At 55.0% G+C, this 17957-nt stretch overlaps 1 protein-coding gene and 2 long non-coding RNA genes across 7 annotated transcripts in view; 1 reads left to right on the top strand and 2 right to left on the bottom strand.

Moving 5' to 3' along the window:
• The window catches only part of ARHGEF11 (Rho guanine nucleotide exchange factor 11), an 87864-nt gene that overhangs the window by 18716 nt on the left and 51191 nt on the right, over nucleotides 1-17957 (top strand). The window lies entirely within an intron of this gene.
• LOC120244732 lies at nucleotides 3017-4782 on the bottom strand. The gene is made up of 2 exons (XR_005531610.1): nucleotides 4340-4782; nucleotides 3017-3175 (listed from the first exon to the last, which is right to left on the bottom strand). It is a non-coding gene; the product is annotated as an uncharacterized LOC120244732 (long non-coding RNA).
• Nucleotides 5144-8013, bottom strand: LOC120244731. The gene is made up of 2 exons (XR_005531609.1): nucleotides 7460-8013; nucleotides 5144-5501 (listed from the first exon to the last, which is right to left on the bottom strand). It is a non-coding gene; the product is annotated as an uncharacterized LOC120244731 (long non-coding RNA).

Below are 17957 nucleotides of genomic sequence, written 5' to 3'. Positions count from 1 at the left end.
CCTCTCCCCCCCCCCCCCCCCCCCCCCCCCCGCTCAGTAACACGGGTTGGTTATTGTAACCTTCTTGGAAGTCTTGAAATCAGGAAATGCAAGTTTTTCCAATGTTCTTCTTTTGTTTTCAGTATTGTTTTGTTTATCCTGGGTCCTTTTTGTCTCCACATAGATTTTAAAATCAGTTTGTCGGTTTTTACAAAAATGCCTCGTGGGATGATGACTGAGAGGGTGCTGGCTCACGGGGCAGCCGGAGGCAAAGGTGCCCGGCTGTGCCCGGTCCTCTGGTCAGCGCGCTTGGCGTACGTCCCCGTTTATGGAGGTCTTGACTTGCTGTCACCGTTGTTTCACAGTTTTCATTGTATGGGACTCGATAGATCTCTTGTCAGATTTCTCCCTCCATGTTTCATAGTTCTGATGCTGTTTCAAATGGTAGCTTTTACATACCAGTTTTAGTTATTTAATGTTATTTATTTTTGAAAGACACAGTGCAAGCAGGGGAGGGGCAGAGGGAGAGGGAGACACAGAATCCGAAGCAGGCTCCAGGCTCTGGGCTGTCAGCACGGAGCCCAACGTGGGGCTTGAGCTCATGAAGGGTGAGATCACGACCTGAGCCGAAGTCAGACGCTTCACTGACTGAGCCCCCCAGGCGCCCCTGCTTTCAGCTATTTTTGTATACATTTGATTTTTGTATGTTGACCTTATATCCTGCAACCTTGCTAAATTCACTTCTTAGTTCTTGTAGTTTGTTTTGTTAATTCTCCAGGACTTTAGAATCAGCTTATCTGATTCTAAATCATGTCGTAGGCAGATAATGACAGTCTTATCTCTTCGTTTCCAATCTGTGTATTTTTGAGTTTTGGAGAAAATCGGGATTTTACAACTTTTTGCTAGACCCATAGAGTAGATGTTGGGTTCTCCCTCTCTAGGACATTTTTAAAAACAAAAAGAAAGAAGATCATTAAGTCCTTCTCTCCAAGAGTATCAGACGTTTGTGTTTTAGACACTGTCTAGTGGCCAGTGGAGGAGACAGACGTGTAAACAAGTAATTATAATTTAACAGGTACATGGAGTGAGCCCCCAGCGCCCGGGAGCCACGTGTGTCGGGCACTTCACAGCAGGGCCATTCAGCCGCAGGGGAGAGCATCGCGTGCTGTCTGCCCCCCTGGACCTGGGTGACAATGGAGTCCTCAGTGTACATGCAGTTACCCCTCCCTGTACTGAGAAGTTCCAAGTCCTCTCCTGATGGGTTGTGTTTACTTTATTATGACTGAGAGTCTGAAAGGAATGCGTCCTTATCTGTAGTTCTTTTTAGAGAGAGGGAGAGAGAGAATCCTAAGCGGGCTCTGTGCTGTCAGCACAGAGCCTCACGCAGGGCTTGAACTCCCAAACCGTGAAATCATGACCTGAGCTGAAGCTGGGCTCTCAGCTGACTGAGCCACCCAGGCACCCCTGTTTTGTTTTTTCTTTTTTTTTTTTTTTTACGTTTGTTTATTTTTGACACAGAGACAGAGACAAAGCATGAGTCGGGGAAGGGCAGAGAGAGAGGGAGACACAGAATCTGAAGCAGGCTCCAGGCTCCGAACTGTCAGCACAGAGCCCGCTGTGGGGCTCAAACCCACAGACCGTGAGATCATGACCTGAGCCAGAGTCGGACACTTAACCAACTGAGCCCCCCAGGCGCCCTTGCTTTCTGTCTTTTTAAAGAAGAAACCTTGCGTGTTCCCGCGGCAGCCTGTGCTGCTGGCGCGACACCTCGCGAGCCGAGGCCAGGGCGGCGCAAGCAGGGTACGCGGTAGCGTGTTAGTCTCAGCCCCAAATCTTGCTGTGCTCAGAGAGTCTTGGGAGGGGGCCCGCCACCCTGTTTCTGTGAGGCTCTGTTCTGATTAAAAGCATCGTAGCATGTGTCCCCTTCTTTGCCCTTCTCATAGTGACCCGAGGTCTGTACATTCTCCCACCAGGTGCATTTGGGGGGAGCACGCTTTTGACCTCGTAGCCCCCGCCTCTTTCCCAGGGTCTGGGGGGTGCGGGGAGGGTGCGTGCACTGGTGTAGCTTCCCTTGAGCCTGCTTGTCATGCTGGGGCTCCTGTAAATGAGACAAGGTTGCTCCCCTTTTACAGACAAGAGATGTCTGCCGGCCACCAGGGGCTGAATGATAGTAGGAAATTCTTTTGGTAGAGAATTGCCTATTTTACTGGTAATTTAGGAGACAGTAACCGAGGCCAGCGCCCTTTGTTCCGGAGGCGAGGAGTCTTGCTCCTGGGGGAAGACAGCTGAAAAACCAGTAACAGCAGCAGCGGCTCCCGCTTTCCTTGTGCCCGGCCTGCCGTGGGTGCCGAGCACGTGGGCTGCAGGCCTGGCTCGGGGTGGCCGGGTGGGCCGGGGCTCCCGCAAGCGCATCCACTGCCGGCCCGGCGCCAGGAGCCTGACCCGCGTCCTTCCTCTGTTGCTCATCGTTGCTCACAGAGGCCCAGGCTCCTCACGTCTCACACTCGTGACCTCCCTCTTCCTATCCCCCTATTTCAAAAAGAGTCTCTTCCCTTCTCGAATTGAGCACTCCCGCAGAGCGAAGCGGCCGGCCGGCGCGGGGTAGGAACCGAGTCCGTGTTCTTGACCGAGCGAGGGAGCGTGTCCAGCTCCGCCTGGGAAACACGCCCGTCGGGCCAGCACATTGGTCTGGCGGTGGGTTTTCCATTAATACCACTCTTGGTGAGGAGACCTCGCCTGTGCCCAGTGTGAGAAGCCCCCCCCCCCTTCACACCTGATTCCTGAGGGCCTGGGGGCGGGCAGGGCACCGGGCCCACGGGCTGTAGAATCGAAGGAGCCGGTCCCTGCCTCCGCTCACAGACCGTGGGATGGTAAGTGCAGACGACCCTTGCACAGCTCAGGAGTCAGGGGCGCCGGCCCCCCGTCCCCAGGCAGTAAAAAACCCACGTGGAACTTTTGATTGCTCACAAACTGAAACTACCAGCAGCCTGCTGTCCACCAGGAGCTTTACGGGCACCATAAAGTCGATAGACGCGTGTTTTGCATGTTATACGTATTACATGATATTATTCTTACGATGAAGTGAGCCAGACAAAAGCCAGTGTTACGAAAACCATGAGGGAGGCTGCAGTCCACTCGCAGGCCTGTGCCGTGTGGTCCAGCAGCATCCTGTGAAGTAGACTCTGCTTTCTGGACTCTACGTGGGGGGTTTGACAGAAATACGGAACAAAAATCTTAGCCGACTGATTTTGAATGTTAGAAGGATAGTATTCATCAGCATCCCAGGAAGGACCTTTTCTTCCATTTAGTAAAACCAGGAAAGTGGTTTGAGTTTACAACTTTACTGAGATATGTTTCACATACCATAAACTTCGTGTATTTAAGCTATACCATTAAGTGGTTTTTCATACATTCACAGAGTTGTGAGGCCGTCAACACAGTCTGATCTTAGAATTTTCCGGTACCCCGAGAAGCAGCCCCATGCTCATTACCCTGCCCTGCCCCTACCCCTGCCCCCAGCCAGCCCCAGAAAGCCCCAGCCTCCTCTGTCTCCAGAACGTGCCTCGTGAACAGTCCGTGTGAACAGAGCCCTGCAGCGTGAGGACCTTGTGCTTGGCTTTGCTCGCTGGGCATCGCGTGTTCAGGGTTCCTCCGTGCTGTGGTGTGTGTCTGTGTCTCGTGCCTTTAGTTTATTTTCTTTAAGATGTATTTTTAAGTAATCTCTGTACCCAGCGTGGGGCTCGAACTCACAACCCTGAGATCAAGAGTCGCATGCTCTTCCGACTGGGTCAGCCAGGTGCCCCCCCAATTCCTTTTTAAAAAATTGTTGGTTAAAAGTATGGGAAGAGCCCAGTAAATACACACACACACTGGAGAATTACTCAGCGATCAAAAAGAATGAAATCTTGCCATTTGCCACAAGGTGGACGGAACTAGAGTGTGTTATGCTAAGTGAAATTAGTCAGAGAAAGACACACATCATAAGACTTCACTCATATGTGGGATTTAAGATAACAAAACAGATGAACATAAGGGAAGGGAAGCAAAAAATAATATAAAAACAAGCAGGGGACAAAACATAAGAGACTCTTAAAGACAGAGAACAAACAGGGTAGCTGGGGGCTCGTGGGGGGGTGGGCTAGATGCACAAGGGGCGCTGGGGAGGACACTTGTTGGGATGTCCGCTGGGGGACAAGCATCGGGGATGGATCGCTGGATTCTACTCCTGAAATCATTGCACTAGATGCTAACTAACTTGGATGTAAATTTAAAAAAAATTTTTAATTAAAAAAATCCGTTCACCCTTCAAAACAAATTGCTGGTTAATGTGTCCTTATACAGACAGACCACCTTTGCTTACCTGTGTGTCTGTTGATGGACTTTGGGGTTGTTTCCACCTTGGAGCTGTGATGATTAATGCGATTGTGGACGTTCACGTACAGGCTTCTGCTTCGATGTGTTTTCAGTCCTCCTGGGCCGTACCTGGGAGGGGAACCGATGGATCTGGGCTCCTCTGGGTTCAGTATTTGGAAGAACTGCCAAACCGTTTCCGCAGCGGCTGTGCGCCCCATCCAGCAGCGCACGGGGGTTCTGATCCCTCCACACCCTCACCGGCACTTGTCACTTGTCACAGTTTTGCTTTTCTCCATCCTCGTGGGTGTGAGGTGGTGTCTCATTGTGGCTTTGATTTGAATTTCCTCAATGACTAATGTTGAACCTTTTTTCATGTGATTATTGGCCATTTGCACGTCTTTAATTTCAAGAACCGTCCATTCAGATCTTTTGTCCATTTAAAAAAACTTTGTATTGGGGCGCCTGGGTGGCTCAGTCAGTTGAGCGTCCAACTTCGGCTCAGGTCATGATCTCACGGTTCGTGGGTTCGAGCCCCATGTCGGGCTCTGTGCTGACAGCTCAGAGCCTGGAGCCTGTTTCAGATTCTGTGTCTCCTTCTCTCTCTGACCCTCCTCTGCTCATGCTGTCTCTCTCTCTCTCACTCAGAAATAAATAAAAAACATTTAAAAAAAAAAACAAAAAAAACAAAAAAACTTTGTTGTTGTTTTGTAAGAGTTTTTGGGATATTCTGGCTCCAGGTCCTCATCAGATACATGATTTGCAAATTCTTCTCCCCTGTGTGGGTGGCCTCCTCCCTTTCTTCGTGTTGTCCTTGGGAGCCCAGAAATTCTTCCTTTGAGTAGGAGAATTTGATGCTGTGGGTTTTATTTTTTATTTGTCCTGGGGGAAGTGTGAGATGACTTTGATAGGTGCTCCAGGCAGCAAGGTCAGGTTGAGAGAAGGCAGGAGGGCTTGAGCCAATGAGTATTGAACCTGGGGGTGTGGCGGGTGATTTTATGGCCAACAAACAGCTCCTGAACTTCTTAGTGTGTTTTGAACTTTGCAGCCACTTACACTGGCTGCACCTTCCGCAGAATTGCCCAGCAGCCAGCTTGGACTAGCCAATGAACTTGCATTGGTAAGGAGTCCCCTTGTTTGGGTCGGTTCATGATTCAGGACTCATTGAGCATCTAGGAGAAATAAGAGAAGGGCGTTTATGCTTTTTCCGTTCCTTTAAGAGCTCAGTGCAGCCCACTGACCTCAGCATCGCTCTCCTCGGAGAGCCCTGATTTCTGGTCTTGGTGCCTGTCGCTCAGAGCTTTGTGTGTCCAGTTGACTCTGCAGATTTGCGCTTACCTTCTCTTCTATGTTGTGTACCGTGTCCCTGACTCCTCAAGACTGTGAATTTCCCAAGGACGAGAGTCATGCCTGCCCCGGTATGTGCGCCCAGATATCCAAGTCCCACCTGTGCACTGATAGTGATTGACTCTGGGTAAAGGTACGTGTGATCCCAAGTGCAAAGATTCCTGAGCCATCAGGGAAGTGTTGTAGGTGTAAGTTCGTCTTATCTTGATAAGCTGGCTTCTGGCAGATTTGAAGGTCACCCAAGAGTCATTTTTAAGCTTAATACGGACACATTTGAGTTTTTAAAAATGTGCAGCAGGAGGGTTGTTCTAAAGCGCCCCTAGAATGGACCGAGTTCATCTAGTCCCCTGCAGGTGAGACCCTGGGCCCGGTGTGGTAAGCAGTCCGCGGCCAGGCGGGGAGCCCCGGGCTCTGCTGCTCATCCTGCTCCCAGGAGACCCTGAAGGTTTCACCGACAGGACTTCTTACTCAGCTCAGGCCGCCGTAGACTGGGTGGCCTTCTTCTCGTAGTTTTGGAGCCTGGAGTCCGAGACCAGGCTGACAGCCCATTTGGCTTGTGGCGAGTTCTCTCCGGGCGTCCCATGCGCTCCCGCGGCCCGTCCTCAGCGTGTGCACGCCTGGGGGGCGGGGTGCAGGGGGAGCCCGCTGTCCCGTGTCTCTCCCAGTGAGGGCTCTACATGGGGACCTCATGGTCCCCAGAGGGACCTCATTCAGCCCTCTTCCCGCCCAAAGGCCTATCTGCAAGTGCCACTGCCCTGGGATTAGGGCTTAGCCAGGTGATTTGCGGGGCACACACATCGATCCCCAGACTCGTCTGCAAAACGCACGTGGAAGTGCAGGCGTTGAGGTCCTCTCTATCCTGTCGTTAGGTCTCCGCAGGCAATGATTTGCACTACTTCCTATTTTGACTTCTCTGATGGGCTCCCCCCTGCATTCTCCCAGGCAGCGGAGAAGCGAATAGGTTTGTTGTTAAATGGAGCTCAGTGTATTCCTTCACTAAGTGCTTTTGCTTTCAGGCACCTCTCTGTGCTGTTGTAAGCACTGAGGCTGCAGTCCCTGCCTTCCTGGAGCTTCCATTCTCGGTGAATTCTATTAAAGAATAGAATTACAGGGTGCTGGGTAGTAGTTGCTAAAGAGACAGAATGTCAGGAATGTGGGCTTGCGGTTTTCAGTGAGACGCTGTTTGAGTGGAGAGGGCAGAGCGTGCGTTTAATCCGGCGTGGCCGGGCTGGACGCCGAGACCCTGCTGAGGAGAGCTCCTCGCTGCAGAGATCCTACAGCAGGCCTGGGGCCTGCCCGCTGCATGCCCCCCTCCTCCCGCTGCCCCCTCATCCACTTCTGTGCCAGACGCTCTGCGCTAATTAATGATTTCACAGCCCTTTTTAAACCGCCACCCAAGGACGATAATAAGGAGTTCCATTTCGCACTCCCACTGCCCGAATCTGCCGAGGGCGTAAAGCAGCCCCGAGACCGGCGGGTGCCCCGAACGTGCCCAAGCCCCTTCTTCCCCGAGCCAGCCTTTCCTCTGCCACCCCGGCCCGTGCTCTCCTTCTCCACCTCTCTTGCTCACCTCCTATGCGGCCCTCCCGTCCTCTGCTTCCCTGCGCCATGTCACGTCCCCCTCACCGCACCGCCCACAAGTCGGTCTGGCCCTGCGGGACCCCGGCCTCACTGGGCCTTGGCATGGGGCTCATGCTGCAGATCTGGGGCTGCCTCCATGGCTCAGGTCAGGCCCTTGGCACGCTTACAACCCTTGATGGGTTGTGGGGATTGTATCACTTACCGGTCAAATCGTTAAGGGTGCAGCGTGCTCCAGGGAAGGGGGTGGCCAGCAGTTGGTGGAACCTCCTGTCGGTCATCACCATCTCTGACCTGACCCCTTTCCAGGTGTCCAGAAGGTCAGAGCCACCCAGCTTCCCTGGCGTCACCAAGAACCGGAGCCTTGAGGCCCGTTCCTGAGTGGTTCAGCCCCCAGGGGCAGATGGGACGGGAAAGAGCAACAGAGCAGCTGCATTGTGCCACTTGACCTTGTGAGTCCAGTGGCTTTGATGGGTACATCCTTGCTCCCCACCTCCTGCCCTCAGCCCCTCTGTGACATGACCAGGGTCAGCCTTGGGGCTGGAGGGAATCCCGGCCGTGGCCTCATGAGTCCAGGCCGTGGCCTTGTGAGTCCAGCCCGTGGTTCTCAGCCCATGTGGTTGTGTGGCTCCGTCTTGAATAGCTCATATCTCGTTGGCTGTCTGGTCACTCAGGCTTGTGTCCGTGGTTTTGTCAGCTGTGCAGAGTCCTGTATTTTGTAGTGGGTGCTGTGTGTGTGTGTGTGTGTGTGTCTGTGTGTGTGTGTGTCTGTGTGTGTGTGTGTCTGTGCCTGTGCAGAAACACCCCTTTTATCCAGCTGGCCTGTGGGGGAGGGGAGAATGTCAAGACATTCCAAAGGCGGAGGACACATCCTTTCCTCTCAAGGTGTGTGCCGCTTAGCTGGGAAGCCGGAGATGTGGAGGAATATTGATTTAAAAACTCTAGAAGAGTATCGACCCCAGTGCCCTTTACTACACAAGTCAGGTCTTTGTGGAATGACTCCTGGGGAAGTGGCCGTGTCTCGGGTCACGTCGGGTCCGGCAATGTAACTCAGAGCGAGTGGTTGGAATGCTTGTTTGTTTCTCAGCGATTTCGTTGTAACTCACCAGTAACACGGACTGAACTTGTGAGGCTGAGGTTACTCCTGCCACAGGGGAAAGGTCGGCCACCAGAGACTAAATCAAGGAGAGTTTCCTGGGATTCCTATTTCCCATCAGATTTTGATGGTGGAGTTGGGTCAGTGCCAGTCTGTTAGGGGGCTTTTCTCGATCTGCTCTGTCAGCCGCGATTCTGGGAGCCCTGGACCTGCCTCAAGAAGCCACCCGGCCCTCTGTTCCGGCCATAAGTGCTCAGAAGCCCTTTGGGTTTGGAGGCCCATGCCCTGTTGGGGAGGTCCCCTCTGTCCCTGTCCTGCACTACCCAGCACTCAGCATACCTCCTGAGGATCCCTATGGATGAGTCCAGGCTGTCGGACCCCCTGAAAGCCCCAGCATCTAGGGGACAGGAGTAGGGACAGCCTGGAGGCCACCGAGAGCACCAGGGGATGGCACACGGTTTCTAAGGGTGTGTCTGTAGCCTTCACGGGAGGAAAACTGAGCAGACCTGCCACCCACACGACGGGCAGTAAGCACAGCACAGGCGTCCCTGCGCTGGAGCGTGAAGCAGTGGTGACCTCAGGCCCACGTTTGAGGGTAGAGAGCAGCGGGTTTAGAAGAAAAGGCGGAGGGGCGCCTGGGTGGCTCAGTGGTTAAACATCTGACTCTTATTTTGGCTCAGGTTGTGATCTCACGATTCATGAGATCGAGCCCCATGTAGAGCTCTGCGTTGACAGTGGAGCCTGCTTGGGATTCTCTCTCTCCCCTCTGGCCCTCCCCCTGCTCACATTTTCTCTGTCTCTCAAAATGAACAAACTTTAAAAAAGAGAGAAGGCAAGGCCTGGCCTGCGTTCTTGCGAGCTTCGACGAGGAGGAGCTTTGGGAGGGGGAGTTTTACTCAGGACACCCCCTCCCCTGGGTGCTGGATAAGAGTCTGAGGGTCAGACTCCCCTGGCCTCTGGATGCCATCCTTCCCCATCCCATCTGCAGCCAAGAGCACACTTGCATGGGGCACTGACTGTGCTGTTCCTCTTCCTCCAGATGCTTTTCCTTCTCACATCTGGGGGCCTCACCCCGGGAGGGCGTTCCCACTGCCATCTTTGTGGGAAGAAGGGGATGGGACGAGGGAGGACCTCAGCACGCTTTTTCTGTGGAAGTTCTTTTCAGGCCTTTGCTGCCTCTCCCGTTAGTTACCCTCGGGGAGAAGGCTTCTTTCCTCCCTCACCCACCCCTTCTTCAGCTTCCTGGAAACGAGGAAGGGTGGAAGAGAGGGTGGAAATCCCCACTGCATCTCCGTCTGTGTGCGGTGGCTGCAACAGGGTTTGGGTGAGGGGCTGGGAGAGGCCGAGAGACTGCTGAGCCCGTGGTGAGGGCCTAATTGCTCCTCGGCCTTGAGCTTGCCTGTAATTGTGGTTTCTGGGAGCCAGCGCGTCCTGGAAATCTGCTGGAACAGCAGAGATTTGGGGTTTCCGCCTGGGATTGACTTGGATTTTCCACTTGGAACAGCTTGCCCAGCACCCACTTTGGGTCGGGGGGAGGGTGAGTCCCTGAAGCCCTGGTGGTTAGGACCGGCTTCCAGCTACGAGGCCTGCCTTGGGGGCAAGAGGCTGTGTGCCCTGAAACCCGGGGCGGTTTTGCAAAGCCCAGAGAGGTCGCAGGCTCTGGAAGGCCCGGAGCTGCAGGCTGGGAGAGCAGGTCCGCCCCACCCTTGGGTGGGGACCTAGTGTCTCTGCCCTTAGTTTCCCCGCCTGTCACTGACTTGGGCGTGCTTCTGCTTTACAGGGTCCTCCATAATGATAGGCGGGGGGGGGGGGGGGGGGGGGGGGGGGGGGGGGGGGGGCATGCTACACAATCCAGGGGAGGGCTCCGCTCCATTCCCACGGCGGAAACAACAGCAGTGATCATAGTACATGACGTATCTTGAGCGTTCATGGCGTGCCCTGTGCAAAATGCCTTCATGCCATGGCACCATTAAATCCCATAACAATCCCGTGCGGTAGTCCCAACCTCTGCTCCAGTGCAGACACCTGAGGTTGAGAGGTGAGCCGTTCTGCCTGTGGTCGCAGGGCCAGTGTCCGCAGCAGGATCACCAACCCAGGGAGCAGATCCCAAAGCCCATGCCTTTGGCTGGCAGGTGTGTAGACCGTACCCCACATTGTGTTTTACGTGTTGGCCGGAAGCACCCAGAGCCAGCCTGGCATGGGACTGCTGTCGAGCTTGGGGTCAGGGGGTCCGCTGCCAGTCCTGGCACAGGGCGTCGCTAACCCAGGTCTTCTCCACCTGCAGCGTCCCCGTCTGTAAAACACGCCTGTGCAGAGTTCTTCTGAGGGCCAGACGAGGTACTGCCCAGCTCTGCACCTGCCACCCAGCAGGTGCTTAGTAAACGCTAGTGGAGTCTAAGTCCACGTAAGGAGAAGCCAGCCAGCGCTGCCATCTGGCACTTGTGATCCGAGGTGTCAGAGCGCTGACATGAGTAGGGGACAGTCTGCGGCAAAGTGGCATGGACAGCCGGGATGCTCCCGCCGGGGGAGGCGGCATTGGCCGCCTGGGGTCATGTCCCAGCCTCGCCTCAGCATGGTGCTCCTGGCTCCCGCGGTGCGGCTTCCTCATCTGCAAAGTCACAACACCAATAGTCCCTCCCACGGGGTGGCTGTGATGGGTGGGACCGGTAGGAATGGCTAACGTTTAAAGAGTTCTTTCTGTGTGAGCGTTTCATTTTTGCATGTTTAACTAATTCCGTCCTTTTTTTTTTTTTTTTAAACGTTTTGATTTCTGAGAGAGAGAAAGAGAGAGGCAGTGTGAGCAGGGGAGGGTCAGACAGAGAGCCAGATACAGAATCAGAAGCAGGCTCCAGGCTCTGAGCTGGCCGACAGCACAGAGCCCAATGCGGGGCTCGAACCCACGAACTGTGAGATCATGACCTGAGCAGAAGTCGGACGCTCAACCGACTGAGCCACCCCAGTGCCCCTAAGTAATTCTGGCCTAACAACAACCCCAGGAGATGGACAGTGTTAGTCTCCCCATTTTGAGGGTGGGCCAGCAGGGGCACAGAGCGTGGAGGTAACAAAGGCCACGTTGCTGGCACGTGGCAGGGGCGGCACCCACACCTGGGAGGGCGCCAGGAGCCCACACCGCTCACCACACCCGTCGTCTCCCTGTGTGCTGCACGTATGCTTGTCTTGTCCTTGCTGGAGCCCGTCCATCAGCCAGTCGCAAGCATGTACGAGGGGTGTGTGCCCAGCTGCATGTCGCTAGCATGTGCTCTGTCAACAGAGTGTGTGACATGGCCCATTCGGAGCGGGGCATGATTGGCACAGGGCGGGGGGGATTGGCACTGATTCCAGACAGTGAAGTGCTAACACACGTGGGCATTAGTGATGCGTGTGGACTCAGACGTGGCAGGCGTGGGCTCAGAGCCACACAGGTCGCTGGGGAAGCTGACCAGATGGACGGGGCAGGGCGGGGGCACGCTGTCTGGATGCTGGAGTTCGGGAATGGTTGGAATTTCAAGGTTGGTGGTTCATCATTCAGCACTTGTGTTGAGTCTGCATGCACCTGGCCCGATGGAGAATCATCAGTGTTGAGTCCCACTTGCCACTGATTATCTCCTGGTCGGTCCTGGTTTGCTTTTTTTTTTTTTTTAATGTTTTATTTATTTCTGAGAGAGAGAGAGAGACAACGTGAGCAGGGGAGGGTCAGAGAGAGAGGGAGACACAGAATCTGAAACAGGCTCCAGGCTCTGAGCTGTCTGCACAGAGCCCGACCCAGGGCTTGAACCCACGAACCGTGAGATCATGACCTGAGCCGAAGCCGGATGCTTAACCGACTGAGCCACCCCAGCGCCCCATTCCGGGTTTGCTTCTTAAAGACTGTGTTTTGCAGAGTGGCCACTGCCAAGTTAAAGTACTGTTATCGCCCTGCTGGGAGGTGGGCGGGGGGGGGGGGGGGGGGGGCGGCTTGTCGATGTGACAACAAGACTCATTGTGATGTGATTTGTGCCTCTGTGGAATGAGAGTGTTTCCAGGCCCCCAGAAGGGACCTGCAGACACCGTCTGGCTTGTGCACCCCTCTGCCCGTCACCACTCACCCACACCCCCGCCCTTGCACCTGTGCACACACACCGTGCTCTGCTTGTGAGGAAACCAAGACCCACAACTAAGGTGACAGCCGGGGCTTCACACCCTGGGATGCTCTGCTGAAAGGCTGTGTGCGGCCTGATCATAAGCTCTGGGTGGGATTCGGTGCTCAAATGTAGCTGTGAAGGTCAAGTGCTTATCATTTCTGTTCACCTGCGGGGGGAGGGGGCCGTTCTCCCGGCTCCAGGGATCTTTGTCTTCTTAACGCCCCTTTCACAGTTGTGCAGCCCTGTCAATAGGAGAGATTTCATCCAGTAGGACAGGGTAGGAAGCAGCCCTGTCTCCCCACTAAACGGCCTCTGAGGGTGTCAGCCCCAGCTGCAGACCCAGAAGAGCCCAGTGGGCAGGGCCCGTGTGACCCTCTTCCGGGCTCCCTCCCGGGGGGGAGGCCCCGGCCCATCCACACCAGGGGTCTCGTGGGGGTGCAGTGGCTCCGAGGAGCCCAGAGGGGTCTCTGCTGATGGGCCTGGCATGAGGGCCTCGGGCTGGCTGGCCTTCCATCAGCTTCCTGCCCGGCCTTCCTTCCCAGACATAGCCGGGTAGGAAGCGTCCTGCGGAGAGCCTGGCTCTTGGCTCGGGACCCAGGCCAGGCGTCCAGAGAGGCAGGCGCTGAAGGAACGGAGCCGGCGTAGTACCGACGTGGCGGCAGGGGCGTGTGCTCCCAGCTCTGGTCGGAGCCCGAGGGCTGGACAGCGCGAAGAACAGGACCGGTCATCACTGGCAAGCGCGTTAGGAAAGCTTCCAGAAGGCTGGGAGCCCGTTGCCGGCTGGAGAGGAGCCTCCCCCACCTGCTCTCCTCTGTCCCTCTCTGTCCCTCTCCCTCGGCAGGGCCCGAAGTGTGCAGCGGGACACGGAGCAGGGGGCTCTCTGGCCACGAGCATCCGTCTTCCCCAGGCCGGGGAAGGGTCCCGGGGAGGGGTCCCGGGGAAGAGGAGGCGGGGGGCAGCTCACCTCCCAGGACCTCAGTGGATGGCTTCGTCTCAGCAGTGTTAAAACCCAAGGCGAACTTTCGCCTGCCACCCAGTACTTCCCCATCAATTCTCTTATGAACTTGGAGAAAGAAAACAGGTTTAGAATCCACCTAAAAAAGTAAATTAGAAAGGTGAGTCTTCTGAGCCTGTGACAGACTCCGAAGGCAAAATGGAGGCCTCTTGGATTGGCTGTTATTCTGGATTGTTTTACGACTTGTACTTTAATTGTGCCAGGAATCAAAACTGACTCAAGTAACAGTTCTGTTCATACTAGGTACACAGTGAGGTGTGCCTTGATAAAGTATTATTATCGGGAGGCGCCTGGGGGGGCTCAGTCGGTGAAGCGTCCAATCTCAGCTTGGGTCATGGTCTCAGTTAACGAGTTTGAGCCTCAGCACCTCAGGCTCTGTGCTGACAGCATGGAGCCTGCTTCGCATCCTGTGTCTCCTTCACTCTTTGCCCCTCCGCCATTCACGCTCTGCTTCTCTCTCTCAAAAATGAATAAATGTTAAAAAAAATATATTTTTAAATATCTCACTTCAGGAGGATTTATTTCAGAACACATTTAGTTTCCTTTTCTGGAAAACTTCAGGTGGGACGAGATGCGCCGATAGAGTGCTTTGGGTTTACGAGTAATATCTCAGGGCCCATGAGAGGTGCAGGCTCCGTCCTCCCGTCGTGGTGCCCCGGAAGCTGGCTCCCGCGGTGGCGAGGGGCCTGTCCGCTGCCACACGCTGGGCACCACAGCTGCGAGGAAGACACCTCATGCTCCGTACTGAGGCCCTGCCCCACCCCAAGTCCAAGCCTTGGGCGCCGGCCTGTGGATTCAGAGCGCTCCCCAATTCCCGTCTCTTGTTAAAACCGGGAAACTGGAATCAAAATACCCTTTGCCATCTCGCGAACGTCCACAGCGCAGACTCGCAGGGCTTCTAGATCCCTGTTGGTCGTGGTGCCTGTTTTTTGCTTCCCAATTGGACGCACTTGGCTCTGCAGCAGGCCTCCTGGTGTGCCCACCGCCCCCTGTGAGGGCAGAGACTGGTGCCTGGTGAGAGCCAGGGGGAGGAGGGTCGGGCCCAGGCCCCGCAGTGTCCAGAGGGGCAGCCGGACGCCGCTGTCAGCAGGCTGGAGTCCACGTCCTGGCTCTCCCGTGTACTGGCTGTGTGTCCTTGAGTGACTCACTGACCTTCTCTGAATCTCGTTTTCCTCATCCGTTAAGGAAAATAACCACGTCTGCCTGCCCAGGTTGTTGTGAGGATTAAATGGACGCCTGCACAGATTCGGCGCTTATTCCATGTAATTTTCTCCTCTGCCGAGGGTGTACAGAGTTGGTCTAGAAGCCAGATGTCTAGACTGTCTGCCCCGCCCCCTCCCTGTGGCGGCCTCCGCAGCTGCCCTCCGGAGGGCCCCCCACCTCCGACGGGCACGCTTCCGGGGTCTGTGCTCCCACCCTCGCGAGCCGTGGCTCTGGCCTCCCCTGGCCATCCTCCCGCGGCATCGATCCCGTCAGGGGTGACCGCCCGTGGGCGACCGCGCAGGAGTGTGGGCTCACCCTCACGGGGCGCGCAGGGCGTCTGCTCCAGCGGAGGCCCGGGACGGCCGCACCCGTACTGCACACTCCGAGTTCATTTCTTCGGCGCCGCAGCCGGCTCGTTCTGTCGGACGGAGGGGCTCGTGGCACGAGTGGCAGCCAGCACTTGAACGTGGCTGTGTGCCCGGCCTTGGGCCACACGCTTGGCTTCATCCCTCCGGTTCTTGTGGGGGAGGAGCTGGCTTTCATTTCTGGAAACTGAGGCTTATGGAAAGGAAGTACTCTTCTCTAAGCCCCACCAGCGGTCGGCGCGGGGATGGAGACGTACTGCATCCAGCTCCAGCCTGGGCCCCCCTGCCCCCCTCCACCCCGGCTGGACTTCCTGGCGCAGCCCACACGCTGGGCTTCTCCTGAGGAATGCGTGACAGATAGGTGATCGGATGAGTCTGTCCCCGTGCTGATGAGCAGGGGGGTGGGGTGGGGAGGGTGCTGGGTCCAGAGTGAAGAGAAGGTGCACCGCCCATTGACTTGTTCTCTGCTAGACACTGGAGACGGCCACCCCCGAGCCCCCAGTTCTTCCTCACCGGGGATGCCGACAGGAGCCCTTCGGGTACTCATGGTCCAGGGAACAATGGGAGAGGGGTCAGTGCCTGCGTGGGCAGTGCTTTGGCAGCAGTTTGTACCAGTCGCTGGGCGGTGACCAGGTTGCTTCACCTGGTCCGGGGGCCCCGCCACAGGAGAGAAGGCCACGTGTGGGGCAGCTGTGGCCCAGGGAGGCCAGGGCAGCGCTGTCCAGCAGAGCAGAACGCAAGCCACACGGGGCGTCGGAAGTTGTCTGGTAGCCACATGGAAAGTAGGAAGGAGAGGGGCACCCAGCTGGTGCAGTTGGTAGAACATGGGACTGACTCAGGGCTGTGAGTTTGAGCCCCACCTTGGGCCTGGAGATGACTTAAAAGTAAGATCTTTTAAAAATGAAAACAAAAGGGGCGCATGGGTGGCTTAGTCGGTTAAGTGTCTGACTTTCGCTTAGGTCATGATCTCGCGGTTCGTGGGTTCGAGCCCCGCGTCGGGCTCTGTGCTGCCTGCCAGCTCAGAGCCTGGAGCCTGTTTCGGAGTCTGTGACTCCCTCTCTCTCTGACCCTCCCCTGCTCACGCTGTCTCTCTCTCTCTCTCTCTCCTAGAAATAAATAAAACATTAAAAATTTAAAAAATAAAAAAATAAAATAAATAAATAAATAAATAAAAAATAAAATAAAAATGAAAACAAAGGGCGCCTCAGGGGCACAGTCAGCTGAGCGTCCAACTTCAGCTTGGGTCATGGTCTCACGGTTCGGGAGTTTGAACCTCGCATTGGGCTCTGTGCCATCAGCACAGAGCCCTCTTCATTCATCTCATCTGTTCCCCTCCCTCTCTGTCTCTCCCCTTTCACATTTGCACACTCAAAAATAAATAAAACATTAAAAAAAGAAAAAAGGGGATGCCTGGGGGGCTCATTCAGCTAAGCCTCTGGCTTCAGCTCAGGTCCTGATCTCACAGTTCATGGGTTTGATCCCCACGTCTCTCTCTTGCTAACAGCTCAGAGCCTGGAGCCTCCTTCAGATTCCATGTCTACCTCTCTCTACACCCTCCCCCTTACGCTCTGTTTCTCTCTCAAAAACAAATAAACATTAAAAAGGAGGGGAGAAACAGGTAAAAGGAATTTTAATGATATATTTCATTTAACTGAATCTACTCAAAATACTGGTATTTCAACCTGTAGGCAGTGTTGAAAGTGTGGGTATTTTGTGTTCCTCCTTTGTGAAACCGTGTGTGTGTGTGTGTGTGTGTGTGTGTGTGTGTGTGTGTGTGTTATGCGGACTGGCTCACTTGGAGCTGACACATCTCTGGTGCCTGCAGCCCGAGCGGCCCCCTGTGGACACACGGGAGGGCCTTGCGGTGGCGCCCTGGCTGCTCTCTGCTGGCGCTTGGGTGCATGTGGCCCCTGCCCCACCCGCTCTCTGCTCTCACTCCTGTGTGACCCTCCCAGCCCCTGAATGTTGCACCGACAGCCTCAGAGCTGCTGTGTCCCCTGCCGGCTGTACCCCCGCTCCCCCCGCCCCGGTCCTTCCACAGCAGATCTTTCCATCGGGATTCTGCCTTTCCTCCCAGGGCCTGGTAAAGTCAGCCTCCCCTCCAGTTCCTTCTTTGGCCTTCTCTCTCCCCGACCCAATTTGTAGTCACAACACACTTTACCATGCATTTTCTTGTTTAGTGCTTTGTGTGCAGAATGGAATTCTAGAAATCTGGGAGACTGAAGACTGTAGGAGCTTACACGGTTCGACAGGTTGATGGCACTCTCTGCAAGTTCGCACAGAGGCGCACACTTTCCTGCTGCAGGGGCCCTTGTTAAAGCCATGAAGCCCTGAATTTAATCCTGCCTCCCGGGTACTGTGGAGGCCCTTCAAGCGCTCTGTGTTGACGCTAAGTGTGTGCTTACGGTATTTTGATATCTACAAAGCTCTCTAGTATATATGGTTTGATTTTATCTTTCAACTCATACTTTTTTTAATGTTTATTTATTTTGGGGAGAGAGAGGGCAAGTAGGGGAGGGTGAGAGAGAGAGGGAGACACAGAATCCGAAGCAGGCTCCAGGCTCTGAGCTGATAGCACAGGGCCCGACGTGGGGCTCGAGCCCACGAACCATGAAATCATGACCTGAGGCAAAGTCATGTGCTTAACTGACTGAGCCACCCAGGTGCCTCAATACTTACTTAAAAAAATATTTTTTTTTAATGTTTATTTTTGAGAGAGAGAGACAGAGGGCAAGTAGGGGAGGGGCGGAGAGAGAGGGAGACACAGAGCCTGGCATAGGGCTCAAACTCAAAAACTGTGAGATCATGATCTGAGCCGAAATCAAAAGTCAGACACAACCGACCCAGGTGCCCCTCAGGTCATCATTATTGAATGTCTGCTACATACTACGTTATGAGGCTGC

The sequence above is a fragment of the Hyaena hyaena genome, unplaced genomic scaffold (genome assembly GCF_003009895.1).
Source record: "Hyaena hyaena isolate Hyena2069 unplaced genomic scaffold, ASM300989v1 scaffold_385, whole genome shotgun sequence".
Lineage (NCBI taxonomy): Eukaryota > Metazoa > Chordata > Mammalia > Carnivora > Hyaenidae > Hyaena > Hyaena hyaena.
The sequence above is the reverse complement of the archived record's forward strand: the minus strand, read 5'-3'. Positions and strand labels throughout refer to the sequence as shown.